The sequence below is a fragment of the Anomaloglossus baeobatrachus genome, chromosome 4 (genome assembly GCF_048569485.1).
Source record: "Anomaloglossus baeobatrachus isolate aAnoBae1 chromosome 4, aAnoBae1.hap1, whole genome shotgun sequence".
Classification (NCBI taxonomy): Eukaryota; Metazoa; Chordata; class Amphibia; order Anura; family Aromobatidae; genus Anomaloglossus; species Anomaloglossus baeobatrachus.
The window spans coordinates 39,410,834-39,423,195 of NC_134356.1; the positions used below are offsets into that span (position 1 = coordinate 39,410,834).

Below are 12,362 nucleotides of genomic sequence, written 5' to 3' on the forward strand. Positions count from 1 at the left end.
ACGTACATATACATATTTGAAGACAAATTCACAAAAATACATTTAAACAGACAAATATATGCACAGTCATATACACTGACATACATGCAGACACAGACGCATTACAGGTGTTAATATGGAGAAGTCACAAGCAGCCTCACTCACCTCTCCCGCTTGTTTCCAGCTCCTCCAGGACATATGGCTGTGTTGCATGATGGCCATCAATAACAGACATGACTGCACACCATGCACACTGACACAGCACTGATGTATATACATCACAGGAGGGGCTGGGGCCTACAATAAATACATTACAGGAGGGGCAGGGGGCATAGACATTACTGGGGGGGGGCATAGACGTTACTGGAGTGGCAAACCGCTCTGGTGGCGTACACATTACTGGGATGGGTGGCTTAGCGCTCTGGGGGACCCATATAGTTCTGGGGTGCCGCATAGACTGCTCTGATTCATATATACACACACACAGCTCTGCTTCAAACACACAGCTCTGCTTCACACACACAGCTCTGCTTCACACACACAGCTCTGCTTCACACCACACATCTTTCTTCAGCTCTGCTTCACACACACACACAGCTCTGCTTCACACACACACACAGCTCTGCTTCACACCACAAATCTTTCTTCAGCTCTGCTTCACACACAGCTCTGCTTCACACCACACATCTTTCTTCAGCTCTGCTTCACACACAGCTCTGCTTCACACCACACATCTTTCTTCAGCTCTGCTTCACACACACACAGCTCTCTTTCACACACACACTCACACACACAGCTCTGCTTCACACACAGACACACACACACACAGCTCTGCTTCACACCACACATATTTCTTCAGCTCTGCTTCACACACAGCTCTGCTTCACACACACACAGCTCTCTTTCACACACACACTCACACACACAGCTCTGCTTCACACACAGCTCTGCTTCACACCACACATCTTTCTTCAGCTCTGCTTCACACACACACACACACACACAGCTCTGCTTCACACCACACATCTTTCTTCAGCTCTGCTTCTCTCACACACACACAGCTCTGCTTCACACCACACATCTTTCTTCAGCTCTGCTTCTCTCACACACACACAGCTCTGCTTCACACACAGACACACACACAGCTCTGCTTCACACACAGACACACACACAGCTCTGCTTCACACCACACATTTCTTCAGCTCTGCTTCACACACACACAGCTCTCTTTCACACACACTCACACACAGCTCTGCTTCACACACAGACACACACACAGCTCTGCTTCACACCACACATATTTCTTCAGCTCTGCTTCACACACAGCTCTGCTTCACACACACAGCTCTTTCACACACACACACACAGCTCTGCTTCACACACAGACACACACACAGCTCTGCTTCACACCACACATTTCTTCAGCTCTGCTTCACACACACACACAGCTCTCTTTCACACTCACACACACAGCTCTGCTTCACACACAGACACACACACAGCTCTGCTTCACACCACACATTTCTTCAGCTCTGCTTCACACACAGCTCTGCTTCACACACACACAGCTCTCTTTCACACACACACTCACACACACAGCTCTGCTTCACACACAGACACACACACACACACACACAGCTCTGCTTCACACCACACATATTTCTTCAGCTCTGCTTCACACACACACAGCTCTCTTTCACACACACACTCACACACACAGCTCTGCTTCACACACACAGCTCTGCATCACACCACACAGCTCTGCATCACACCACACAGCTCTGCATCACACCACACATCTTTCTTCAGCTCTGTCCCTACCTGCTCTGATGCCATCCTCCTGCTGCTCCGGTATAGGCCGCCATCGTCCTGCTGCTGTTCCGGTGCCGTGGCCATTCTCCTGCTCCGGTTAGTCTCCTCTCCTGGCCGCGGCGTGGGTCCTCTCCTCCGCGGCCGGCCGCGCGCGTGGGTCCTCTCCTCCGCGGCCGGCCGCGCGCGTGGGTCCTCTCCTCCGCGGCCGGCCAGCCGGCCGGCCAGCCAGCCGGCCGCCCGCGTGGGTCCTCTCCTCCGCGGCCGGCCAGGCAGCCGGCCGCCCGCGTGGGTCCTCTCCTCCGCGGCCGGCCAGGCAGCCGGCCGCCCGCGTGGGTCCTCTCCTCCGCGGCCGGCCAGCCGGCCGCGCGCGTGGGTCTTCTCCACGGCGGCGTCCTGCTGTGACGTCCGCGGCGTCCTGCTGTGACGTCCGCAGCATTGGACGCCGCAGCAGAGCAGGGAGCAGGCACACCTCTGACCCCGGAAGTACAAACGATGGTACTTCCGAGGTCAATCAGCGTCCTGTGCCCGCAGCTTGTTTTTGCGTCTTAGAGACGCAGATACAAATAAATGTAGGTGCCCCCCCCGAAAACACAGCTGATTTAGACTGTCTTAACGGAGGGGGAGCGGGTGTGAAGAAAAGAAAAAAAAAAATTGCTGACGGGTGGCAAGTATGGCCCTGGTGGTGGGGGCCCCCTTGGAAGCTCTTTTGGTGGGGGCCCCGGGGCTGAAGCCCCGCCTGCCCCGCCTATAATCCGGCCCTGGCTCCAGTACTCACTACCGGCTCCAGACTAGTTCCGACTTCTCCACTTCTTCTCAAGGGTTTACTCTGCTTTTCCTTGCTACGGGTGTTCCCGTCTCCGCTTCTTCTGCCTCTGCACCCACTTCCACACTCTGCCCCGTCACCTCAGACTGAGCTTGCTCGCCTCTCACATCTCACTGCACACTGGACTCTGCATTCAGAGCCCAACCCCACCTAGGCTGCCCTGCCCCTTCCTTCCCTGCCACTGTTACCAGGGGAACCACTGCTCTACACTAGCACCTAATGGGAACACCATGTATTAACCAACACAACAGGTAACATTTTACCATCACTATCAACATTTGCCACCACACCATGTGGCGTCTTCAGGGGGGGATTCTCTTTCCCGGCTCGGGGGTCCGACTACCCCTTACATTGGGGTACTGCGGCTGCCTCTGTTTTGGGGCACTGTGGTTGCCTCTGTTTTGGGGCACTGTGGTTGCCTCTGTTTTGGGGCACTGTGGTTGCCTCTGTTTTGGGGCACTGTGGTTGCCTCTGTTTTGGGGCACTGTGGTTGCCTCTGTTTTGGGGCACTGCGGCTGCCTCTGTTTTGGGGCACTGTGGTTGCCTCTGTTTTGGGGCACTGTGGTTGCCTCTGTTTTGGGGCACTGCGGCTGCCTCTGTTTTGGGGCACTGCAGTAGGCTCTGTTTTGCAGCAGGCTCTGTTTTGTGGCACTATGGCTGCCTCTGTTTTGGGGCACTGCAGTAGGCTCTGTTTTGCAGCAGGCTCTGTTTTGCGGCACTATGGCTGCCTCTGTTTTGCAGCAGGCTCTGTTTTGCGGCAGTATGGCTGCCTCTGTTTTGCGGCACTGTGCTTAACTCTGTTTTGAGACTTTGCCAATTTTCCAAACATAATCCTTAAAGCAGCCCCACATGAAGCCTTCCCGTAAACCTTCCTTCTGCTACAGAGCTATCCTTCTCAGGCAGGTTTCTTAAGTCTGCCGGTCCCTCCCCGGGGTAGGCTGTCCTCACTACTTTCACAATGCCTGATTTAATCCTCCCACAACTTTTTACACTAGAGACAAAACTCTGAGACTCTGTGGCTGCAGGTGAAGAAGAGGAATCCCTCTGGCGCTGACACATATGGACATATGAGAGACTCCACCACGCTTCTTCTCGATTTCCAAGTAGGGATGGACGTCTGGAGACCCTGAGCCTCCTGCACTTGTGTGGTAAAAGTGAGTAACAGAACTTTTGGCAAATAGTGTAAATTTACCAGATGCGTCTTTTCCTCTGGTACCGGCTGATGGGTCGAATCTTGACAGTAGGCGCCAACACACAGCTGTTCATGGTGGAAACTGATGTCCCAAATACCTCATGTTCTCCATCAATGGACCAACCATTTTCTGACTTGGTCAGGAGTGAGAATAATGAGATTTGCAAAATAATACACACCCCCTACACTAATGCTTCAGCATTCGGATATCGCATCACATATGGTAATTAAAAATAGATAAGTGAGTCTTCAGTGAGGCGCCACTTATAGCTTTCTGCTGGCACAATCTGTCAGATCTTTTGCAGGAAGTTCAATATTTTGTGGCAATTGATGATTGACATGTAGTGTTCCCTCTCTCTGTATATGATGAGAGATTTATCCACTGCAATGTATATTATACAGTCTCTATCCCGACATACCTCAGCTGCTGCAGAACATTATAGTACACACCTCAGCTGCTGCAGAACATTATAGTACACACCTCAGCTGCTGCAGAACATTATTATACACACCTCAGCTGCTGCAGAACATTATTATACACACCTCAGCTGCTGCAGAACATCATAATACACCTTAGCTGCTTCAGAACGTTATACCACAAATCTCAGCTGTTGCAGAACATTTTAATACACATTTAAGCTGCTGCAAAACCTCTTTTTACAGACTTCAGCTGTTGCAGAACCTCATTATACACATCTCAGCTACAGTGAAATTTCATAATACACACATGAGCTGCTGCAGGATAGTACAATATTCACCTCAGCTGCTGCAGAACATCATAATACAAACATCAGCTTCTGTACAACCTCATTGTACACACCTCAGCTGCTGCAGAACATCATAATACACCTCAGCTGCTGCAGAACATCCTAATATTAAACTCAGCTGCTACAGAACCTCATATTATACACCTCATCTGCTGTAGTACATCATAATACACACCTCAGCTGCTGCAGAACATGATTATACACACCTCGGCTGCTGCAGAACCTCATTATGCACACCTCAGCTGCGGCAGAACCTCATAATACAAACCTCAGCTGCTGCAGAACCTCATTATACACACCTCAGCTGCTACAGAACCTCATTATACACCCCTCAGCTGCTGCAGAACGTCATTATACACACCTTAGCTGCTAAAGAACCTCATTATACACACCTCAGCTGCTGCAGAACCTCATTATACACACCTCAGCTGCTGCAGAACCTCATTATAAACACCTCAGCTGCTACAGAACCTCATTATACACACCTCAGCTGCTGCAGAACCTCACATTACACACCTCAGCTGCTGCAGAACCTCATAATACACCTATCATGTTATAATAATGTATGGGGGGCACTATGTATTGTGATAGGACAGATGTAAAATGTCCCAAATGATACACTATAGGGACGGTCCGAGTTGTGTGCATGGGAACAATAATACGTGAGCGTCTCTTCTGAAAGTAAACCTGTTTTGGGGGATTCTGGTGTTTCTTCTGGGGGATATATAAAGTTTTCTTCCTCTTTGGATCTCGGTGCGGTGTTGGTTTCTCCAGTCCGGCGCTGCCGTCTGCCGATAATCGTCTCGCCTGTAGCGCATACATTACATGCAGGCACAGGTACGCTACTTTAAAAACCTGCTCTTCAGCTTCCAGAACCACTTCCTTTAAAGGGCCAGCGCTCTAAAAAAAAAAATAGCAGATTATGGTTAATGAGTCATTAAAGGATCCCAGCAATTTAAAGGAAACACATGCAGATCCTTCAAAGTGATGTACAGCAATTTCTGCCTGACTGTTGACTATACAAGTGGATTAATGACATATATGTGCCGTGTGATATTCTGTATATATCTGTGGATACATCTAATATATAAAGCTGAATGTGTGTGTATGTGTGTGTGTATGTCCGGGATTGGCATCCGCACCGTCGCAGCTGCAGCCACAAAATTTTGCACACTCACACGTCTGGACCCCGAGAGCGTCATAGGCTATGTTTTGAGGGGAAATGTTAACCCCACTCTTTACAGTTATTCGCCAAAAAACCTGCCTCCATTAAAGCGAATGGAGCTCGGAGCCACAGTGCATCCAGAACTTCAGAAGAATGCGCAGCCACGCCCTTATATGAAATGTTGGCGTGTCACAATGCAGCCAGGGAAAGAGACAGACACAGGCAGGGAAAGAGGCAGACATAGACAGGGTAAGAGACGGACACAAAGAGACGGACACAAAGAGACGGACACAAAGAGACGGACACAAAGAGACGGACACAAAGAGACGGACACAAAGAGACGGACACAAAGAGACGGACACAAAGAGACGGACACATAGAGACAGACACATAGAGACAGATACAGACAAAGAGACAGGCTGACAGGGAAAGAGGCAGACAGGGAAAGAGAGGGAAAGAGACAGACAGGGTAAGAGACAGACAAAGAGACAGACAGAGGGAAAGAGACAGGGAAAGAGAGGGAAAGAGACAGGTAAAGAGACAAACAGGGAAAGTGACAGAGATAGACAGACAGGGAAAGAGATTGAGACAGATGGAGAAAGAGACATAGACAGTCAGAGACAAGACAGGGAAAGAGACAGACAGACAAAGATAGAGAGACAGAGAGATATATACAGAGGGGGAGACAGACATTATAATTACATTTCTATCTATTTGTTTTGTGGTGTTTGTGTGCAGAATACATTTTTGTTAATACATTCTATTTTGTTAACAGCAGTTATTAACCCGGGCGAAGCCTGGTAGTACAGCTAGTTATTTATATACATAGATGTTTTTAAGGTAAATATTTGGAATTCATATTTTCTTTTATTCCGTAACCTCTAGTCATTTAAATTACGGAATGAGCTAACTGAGGATCTGTCAGTGAGCTCATTCTAATGGAAGAAATGTTTTTATCTGTCTATTTCTCATCTCTTTAGGCAGAAAGCGCTGCGGAAAATGTTAGCGCTATATAAAAATAAAGATTTATTTATTTTATTTACATATAAAACATGAAAATCCCGTTCTCCTTTGAGGTCTGTGGCCATAAATCAGCACAGGCGTTTAGTAAAAGACATATAAAAGTGATACAAACTCTCCAGTCGATACAACCTCACTGATGGATTCTTAGTTTATTAATTCGGCAGTCACCAATGTGCATAAAGAAACAACAAGAAAGCCAAAAATACTTGGATTTAAAAAAAATGTCCATATTCTTTAACGTTAACGTCCTCTTTCAACACCATTTTCATTTTTTTACGACTATGTCCAACATTTGCAGCAAATTTGCTGAAACAAGCTCCAAATATCCTGTATAGGTAGAGTTAAAATAATAAAGTTATGAATGTCTACTGTCACCACTAGAGGGAGCTAATGAGATATCCGCATACTGTCTGTACATTATAAAATATATGGCGTGAGCTCCCTCTAGTGGTGACTTCAGGCAACAAAAAATGTAACTTTATAAATAGAGAGGACTGAGATGTGATCAGTTAAGATCAAAGAAAAAAAAATAGTATTTGAGGCTGTAATTTTTTTTGGTATATATCATTGGAGAGGAGGAACAATGCAGGAAAATTCATCACAATGACAAACCGTGCTGTGCCGTGTAATTTATATAATACAGGAGTATAAAAGAAAATGACAAAACTGTTTGCAGATTAGAGCTGTGCATAAATCACAAATGGCAGCCGCATTTACTAAATGTACAAATTATAACTTTTAATTTGCATTCAGTTTAGTGAAATATTATAAAAGTGTACCTTTTCTTTACCAAACCCCCGTAACGAAGCATGGACACCCCAGTAAAAACTGCTTTGATGTACATACCAGTCTTATTGGGATAGAAACTTTCCCGATTCTCATTTGTTGCAACTTCCCATACATTTTTTTTGTTTGTTATAGTAGTTTTCCTTTATTAGTATTCTGCCAGCACTATTGGTCCTGGAACCACCATCCCCATTCGTTGCTTCCGCCTTTGCCCAATGGCTTGCCTATCCTGGTTGATGGCTAACAAATTTAACGGAGAAGTGAGCTGTGTGACAAGAGAGTAGGAGCAAAGAGAAAAGACTCAGCTCCACTTCCTGTAGAGAAACAAAAACCTGCCCTCATTTCCTAAAGACAGGCAAAGACCTGTCCTCACTTCCTGTAGAGAGAGTAGGATCCATACTCATTTCTTGTAAGGAAACAAAGACCTTACCTCACTTCCTATAAAGAGAAAAGATCCCCCCCCCAACTTCATTTAAAGAGACAAACACTTCTTCACTTTCTGTATAGACAAAGTCTCACCCCTACTTCCTATAAGAGAAAAAAAGACCCTCCCCACTTCCTGTAGAGAAAGAAGACCCTCCCAACTTCCTGTAGAGAGAAAATACCCTCCTCACTTCCTGTAGAGAGAGAAGACCCTCCCAACGCCATGTAGAGAGAAAATACCCTCCTCACTTCCTGTAGAGAGAGAAGACCCTCCCAACGCCATGTAGAGAGAAAAGACCCTCCTCACTTCCTGTAGAGAGAAAAGACCCTCCTCACTTCCTGTAGAGAGAAAAGACCTGCCCTCACTTCCTGTAGAGCAAAAAGACCTGCCCTCACTTCTTGTAGAGAGAAATGACCCGCCTCCACTTCCTGTAGAGAGAAATGACCCGCCTCCACTTCCTGTAGAGAGAAATGACGCGCCTTGACTTCCTGCAGAAAGAAAAGACCTACTCCTACTTCCTGTAGAGAAAGACCCACGGATACTTCATGTAGAGAGACAAAGAGACTACTCCCCACTTCCTGTAGAGAGTATAGACCCGCGCCCATTTCCTGTAGTGTGAAAAAGACGAGTCCCTCTTTCTGTAGAGAGTAAACATCCACCCTCACTTCCTGTAGAGTCAAAGCCCCGCCCCACTTTTTGAAGAGGGTAAAGACCCCCCTCACTTCCTGTAAAGACCCACTTCCTGTAGAAAGAAAAGACTCACACCCACTTCCTGTAGAGAGTAAAGACCCACCACACTTCCTGTAAAGAGAAAAGACCCTCTTCTACTTCCTGTAGAGATAGACTCACGCACATTTCCTGTAGAGAGAAAAGACCCTCCCTCCCTTTAGAGAGAGACCCATGCATGCTTCCTATATAGAGACAAAGCCCCATACACACTTCCTCTAGAGAGAAAATACCCTCCCACGCTTCCTGTAGCGAGTAAAACCCCACCTCTACTTTCTATATAGAGAAAAGAAATGCCACAATTCCTGTAGAGAAAAAAGACCAGTCCCCACTTCCTTTAGTGAGAAAATACCCCCCGAATTCCTGTAAAGAGAAAAGCCCCACCCTCACTTCCTGTAGAGGGAAAACACCCCAACTTCCTGTAGAGAGACAAATACCTACCCCCACTTCCTGTAGAGAGACAAAGACCCGCCCCCACTTCCTGTAGAGACAGACCCGCCCCCACTTCCTGTAGAGAGACAAAGACCCGCCCCCACTTCCTGTAGAGAGACAAAGACCCATCGCCACTTCCTGTAGAGAGACAAAGACTCGTCCCCACTTCCAGTAGAGAGGCAAAGGCCCGTCTCCACTCCTGTAGAGAGACAAAGACCCGCCCCCACTTCCTGTAGAGAGACAAAGACCCATCGCCACTTCCTGTAGAGACAAAGAACCACCCCCACTTCCAGTAGAGGTGAAGACTCATCCCTACTTCCTGTAGAGAGACAAAGACTCGTCCCCACTTCCTGTAGAGAGGCAAAGACCCGCCCCCACTTCCTGTAGAGAGACAAAGACCCGCCCCCACTTCCTGTAGAGAGTAAAGACCCGCCCCCACTTCCTGTAGAGAGTAAAGACCCGCCCCCACTTCCTGTAGAGAGTAAAGACCCGCCCCCACTTCCTGTAGAGAGTAAAGACCCGCCCCCACTTCCTGTAGAGAGACAAAGACCCGCCTCCACTTCCTGTAATCTGTCTTCTCTGCTGCTAGAAGTACACTGCACACTCAATGAAATGAATAATTATTAATTTTATTGAGAATTCAAAAAAACCATGCAAAGGAAAATAAACTAAAGGACAGAAAATTGCTCTGACGTTGCGGCCACAGGCCTTGTTCAGAGTCTGCTGTCACTAATAGTTCTGTATTCCAGGGAGAATGCTGTATCAATATATTAGTAGAGAGATTGCATATATGGTATGAATGGGGTATCAGGAACGCCTAGGATATATTCTCCGAGCCTGTGTGGACGCCGGCGCTCACGTGCCTTGGCTGTATAGAACGAGCCGTTCTGGAATACAGAACTATTAGTGACAGCAGACTCTGTGAACAAGGCCTGTGGCCGCAACGTCAGAGCAATTTTCTGTCCTTTAGTTTATTTTCCTTTGCATGGTTTTTTTTGAATTCTCAATAAAATGAATAATTATTCACTTCATTGAGTGTGCAGTGTACTTCTATATGTATACTAAAGGGATCCTCCCATTCACTAGCACCTCACCCTCAAATTAGTGTGCACACCCCTCTTTCCTATTCTCTGCTGCTAGAGTCAGATTACACTTGATGACAAGCAGTGACAGTAAGGTACATAGGAGTGTGGCACCCAGCCGTCGGCATGGAGGGATCTTTTGAAGTAAGATAACATCATTTTGAAATCATTTTTCATGTTATCTTTCATATGAGAGTTGGCGGAAAGTACAGGGAGCAGAAAAGTTTCACTAATCTATTCTGAATTGCCCAGAGGCAATGAACCCACCCACACTGTGGCGTAACTAGAGGTTGATGGGGCCCTGGTGCAAAGTTTAGACTTGGGCCCACCCCAACTGCACACCGACGCTCGGGGTATGGGATAATGGCATCGACACTCAGGGTACAGGATAATTATGTTCAGCTCCATCCTTCATCATTACTGTGTGCAATGACGGACGAGGAGGACCCGGGGCTGCCACTGGCACCAGGCCCCCCTGACTCACGGGCCCCATACTCCCTGCATGGTTTGCCACTGAACAGTGCAGCTCCTCTCTCACAGAGAGAAGCCGGCTGCTTCTCTGCAGGGCGGGCACCGGGCCCCTAACCCTGCCGGGCCCGGTCGCAGTTTGATCTTGTCATTACGCCCCAATCCCAAAATTTCAATATACTGTGTGTGTATCCAGCCAACGACATCCATCTTTTGGTCAGCCTTAGTTTAAAAAAAATCTCCATTATGTCTCCTGAAAATGTTATTTATGATATCACCTTGTGCCCATAAAAAGGTGACATAGTAACCAGTGACTATAACTATGCCACCGGTGCCAGAAGGAACGCTGAGCTCAGCGGCGCGGAATCCGGAGTAACCAATGTACACAAGTGTGATAATTACACGTCACGTCTAATTACGGTTATATATTACGGTTATATACTGTCCGCACGTGCCGTATCCATTCTTCACCCTCCTCCTTCCTGATGTGACGCGTCTTCAGCATAAAAATATAAATTCTGTTATTTCGAAGATTTTGCTAGTATTGTTCCTCTGTTATTCCTCCTGGAAATACAGTGAGTACGGAAAATATTCAGACCCCTTTACATTTTTCACTCTTTGTTTCATTGCAGCCATTTGGTAAATTCAAAAAAGTTAATTTTTTTCCTCATTAAAAGTATTAAACAAGAAAATCTGAAATATCACATGGTCATAAGTATTCAGACCCTTTGCTCAGACACTCATATTTAAGTCCCATGCGAGATCAGACCTCATACTTTGCACTCAGACCTCATACTTTGCACTGACGAGGGACAATCATCCTGAAACACCATGTCTGCAAATTGAGGTTCTGATCTGGCATAAATCCTTGGTCATATGACAAGGCTCGTTGGAGGGTCACTTTTGACTTTTAGGATTGCTACTTCCATTAGGTGGCGCTAGAGTTCGTCTTCTTCCTCCCTGAAGAGACAATTTGAATATTTCCCAGAGGAGCATTACAGCTATAAGACTCCTCACCATTGACAGGCACATTGGTTTGTCAGTCTCCGCAAGGAGAATACTTTTCCACTGAGACCCCAGCAGAGCTTCTCATTCAACGAGATCAGACTTCATACTTTGCACTCAGATCTCATACTTTGCACTGACGAGGGACAATCATCCCGAAACACCATGTCTGCAAATTGAGGTTCTGATCTGGCATATAAATCCTTGGTCATATGACAAGGCTCGTTGGAGGGTCACTTTTGACTTTTAGGATTGCTACTTCCATTAGTTGGCGCTACAGTTTGTCTCCTTCCTCCCTGAAGAGACAATTTGATTATTTCCCAAAGGAGCAGTGCAGCTATAAGACTCCTCACCATTGACAGGCAGATTGGTTTGTCAGTCTCCGCAAGTAGAATACTTTTCCCCTGAAACCCAGGATTCATCCATGAAGAGACACCTCTCCAAAGTGCCAGATGCCATTGAATGTGAGCATTTCCCCACTCAAGTCAGTTACGATAACGAACAGTCAGGTGGAGACCCCCGATGAGGATGACGAGCAGCAGATGAGCCTCCCTGACAGTTTGTGCACGGATTGTTGCAGCCGCTGTCCCCGGGGCCGGTCTCAGACAATCTTGGAAGTGAAGATGCCGGATGTGGAGGTCCTGGGCTGGTGCGGTCACTCGTGGTCTGTGGTTGTGA

The 12,362-nt window shown here is 47.2% G+C and overlaps 1 protein-coding gene across 1 annotated transcript in view; it reads left to right on the forward strand.

Moving 5' to 3' along the window:
• Window positions 1-3,628: 3,628 nt before the first annotated feature.
• Window positions 3,629-12,362, forward strand: part of CRACR2A (calcium release activated channel regulator 2A) — a 145,602-nt gene continuing 136,868 nt past the window's right edge. Inside the window, exon 1 of the mRNA XM_075342196.1 lies at window positions 3,629-3,768. The gene's annotated coding sequence lies outside the window, so the exon portion shown is untranslated. The remainder of the gene's footprint in view (window positions 3,769-12,362) is intronic.